Source organism: Chamaea fasciata, unplaced genomic scaffold (assembly GCF_029207755.1).
Source record: "Chamaea fasciata isolate MVZ Bird 193981 ecotype frontalis unplaced genomic scaffold, bChaFas1.0.hap1 SCAF_19, whole genome shotgun sequence".
NCBI lineage: Eukaryota > Metazoa > Chordata > Aves > Passeriformes > Sylviidae > Chamaea > Chamaea fasciata.
In genome coordinates, this window is record NW_027094104.1 from 744,335 (window position 1) to 747,791 (window position 3,457).

The window sequence follows — 3,457 nt, forward strand, 5'->3', positions numbered from 1 at the left end:
AGGGCAAATGATGAAACAGTTCACCTTTCCTTTCTGCTGTTATTTATGAATTCTTCCTATCTATGAACAAGAAATTATTTAAGTGCATGCATATTACCTAGTATGTAAAGGGGTTTTTCCTTGTCCCTTTCTTATTTTGCCTTAGATTTCTCAGATTTTCTTCTGTACAAAGTTCCTTATTGTAGGTGTAGAAGAAAGGATTACAGGTGATCTTGCCCCTGATAAGTCACAGTTGTACTAATTACCAGAGCAGATAAACAGCCTTGCCCTTAATGAGTTGCAGCTGTGACTAATAAAGATGCGTGTCAAAAGGGGTGGGTTACCTGGTCAGAGGATGGACTTTGAAGGATGACTGGAGAAAGATGAGCCCTGAAGTGGAAAGAATGATCCAGAGAAACACAAAGAAGAACAAAACAAGGAAGAGAGTTGCTGCTGTAGAAGATCTGCTGTGAGGTCAGTCAGGGTCTGGTGGAGTTAGAGCCTGCAGTCATAGCTGAGCTAGGTAAAAGCCTGCGGTGAGAAGTGGCAAGGAAATACTTGCAGTCATATTCCAGTGGGAAATAACCAACTGTCAGAGTCTGCAGTTGGACCCTACAGTAGGAGCTTGCTGCGGCCAGAGTCAGTGAATAGTTGGAGTCAGGATAACTGAATTGTAACAAGATCCCTAATGAGAGGTCTGCTGCAACACCTTACAACTAACTATATATGTTTCTAGCATTGAATGCCACAAGTACTGCTTAAGGAAAACTGGAAAATCCTTTGTAAGTGTTTCCATTTGTAATTTGGACATTTTTGATGCACATCTCCTCCTGTGTCTGTTCCAGGACTATTATTTGTTATGAATGGAGAGGGGAGATCATAGACAAGTCCTGCCTTTAACTCAAATTTCTGGCAGTAGCTCTGTTTGGGGTGGCCTGCACCCCTGATTGCTCTCACTCATGGGTTCTTAGGAATGACTGATCAGGCCTATTACAACATGAATTATTTATTGGGTAGGCCAAAGAAATAGACATAAGACTCCAAACAGGTTACTTAGTATCCAGGATAAACAAAGAAACACTACTCTACTAACTACTCTATTAACTACTAGTTAATGTACAGTGCACAGTTAAGGTACCTCTATTACAGCTGCAAAGAAACAGTATAGTTAAGGATTCAGTGTAACTTACCACTGGAGTAATGATGGGGGAACATCCAATTCTTCCTCTCAATTCCCAGGGAGAGTATCCATAGAATTTACATCCCAACTCACAGGAGAAGTCTCTGCACATTTCCAGGGTGTGTGTAGGGGGCTTCTTCCTCCATGGAATTTTGTGTTGCTTTATAGCTGTAAAAGTAGTATTTTCAGTCAGAAATCACTGGTTTATCTCTCCACATCTGTCTTCATGCCCTGTTGTTTATTGGGAGTTCTAGTCCTGGTGCCAGAGGAAGAAATAACTACCTGGCTTGGACAATGGGCTGGCCTGGATTATCTCATCACTTCAGGTAGAGGGAGAGAATGTCCAGTGCTCACACCAGCTGCAGGTAAGCTCTTCTGTGGTAGAGGGAAAGTCCTAACACGTTATTTCACTGGTAATATTGTAGATGGGAAGAAAGTTTTGGGTTTTTTTTTTAAATTAGTGATTGTGTTAAATTCAAAGAGTTAAATTCTGTGTCAGCTCCTTGGTTTGACCTTGTACTGCTCACAAATAATGATAAATCAGGGTCATCAGTCTGATGGAATCTGAACTGTTACTTGAGAAAATATTAGATGCAACTTTGGATTTTTTCAAACCTTCATGGTATAAAGAGCAAAAAAAGATTTGCATCTGGAATAGCACTATCCGTGTCTCATACTGAGCTAATTAAGGAGTAACTTGATTGCTTTCTCTCTCATGCAGGTTTCCAAAACATCCTGCATGAAGTGGTGGGAGAATTATATGGGTAAGAGGAACTCACAGCTTTGGTCAAAATTAATATGAATTACCAGGTACTAAGAATTTCCAAAATGTGTAGGTCCCCTTGTAGGAAGCATCTGACGGGATCATCAGCTCTTGTAGCTCCTTGCATAAGGTATGCTGAATTGACACAAAAAAGCAAATTCCAAACTGATCCCCAGGCTCTTGTGCACCACAGGAGAAACTATCCAGTGTACAGAGGAGGACCAAGTGCTGTCCTTGATGCATGATGGGCTGTAGTCACCAAAAAAATCATGCACTGCTGTCTTTTCTTCTCCACATGTGAGGTATAGAACAGAATGAGAACTGAGCAAATGAGAAAGTAGATTTCTACTGGTGAGGAACAGTGAGCAGATGTGTTTGAATTCAGTGATTTTATTGGCATCTGCCTCTGAGGACAGTTCTCTTTAGCCAAACACAGAATGGACTGCAAAGAATGGGGGTGGGGGGAAGAAAGATCATTTTCTGAGATTGTCCAGATAACTGCACACCTCAGCTTCAGGCTGGCTACAGGGCTTCATTCTCAACAGCCATTTCTTTCATTTTGGCAATACATTTGGCAATACATGACTGCTAATGTCATGTCAGTCTTTGCAAAAATATTTAAGAGAGGAAGCTCAGGCTTGCTGCACCTGAGAGCAGCAGTAGCAAAGTAAGGCATGAGAGAGTCTTAAATGCTCTCCAGGTATAAACACACTGTGCACGTGAGCAAAGCTGAGTCTCCAGTAAGGAAACACTAAAGAAGGTTCTGAATTTTTTTTTTAATATACTTTTACTTAGCTCCACATCTGTTTGATGGGTGTTTTTGCTGTTGACTGGAAATGACGTTAAACTAAGCAGTAGATGTACCTCCTGAGATATACTGTCATACTCCAAAATCAGTCTTTGTTCTGAAAGTGTTTGGGAAAGCTAACGGAGAAAAATAGAATATTAACAAATGGGTTGGTAAACTCTGCAAACATTTTAGAAGCACCCTTCAAATAAAGGATGTGGTAAACTTTAAATTGGTCCTGAGGGAGCTACACAGGATCATCATCAAATAGAACATTTCAAGTGTGTTGGGAGTATATATTTTTGTCCCATCAGCTGGGAAGCCTCTTCAGTATTTAGTTAATCGTATCCTTTATGATGTTTATTCCTGCTCAAATGGAAGAATAAACCAAGATTAATACTACAAAGAAAAATATTTCCCTTTACAATAAGATTTTAACTAAGTATTGGGAAAAAGACCCATGGGCTAGACTAATGCTGCTTGCCTGGAGTAATGTGGAAGCCGAAATGAATTTATTTCTTGTCTCAGTATATTAGGATTAAATGGAGGACTGAAAGCAACAGGAGTCCTTCATACAAGCATTTCAGAAGCCTCAAAAGGGAGTTTCAGAGGCATTATCTTGCTGAAAATTTTACCTAAAGTGTGTTTACGTCTATTTCAACAGTTGCATTTTAATGTATGTTAGGGTTCATTTATTAAGCAGTGGTTATGAATATTTGTACATGGCAGACAGCAAAATAGAATGTTT

At 39.9% G+C, this 3,457-nt stretch overlaps 1 long non-coding RNA gene across 1 annotated transcript; it reads left to right on the forward strand.

The window, feature by feature from the left end:
• Positions 1-324: 324 nt before the first annotated feature.
• Positions 325-1,978, forward strand: LOC136299327 (uncharacterized). The gene is made up of 3 exons (XR_010723484.1): positions 325-761; positions 1,408-1,524; positions 1,881-1,978. It is a non-coding gene; the product is annotated as an uncharacterized lncRNA (long non-coding RNA).
• Positions 1,979-3,457: the final 1,479 nt, after the last annotated feature.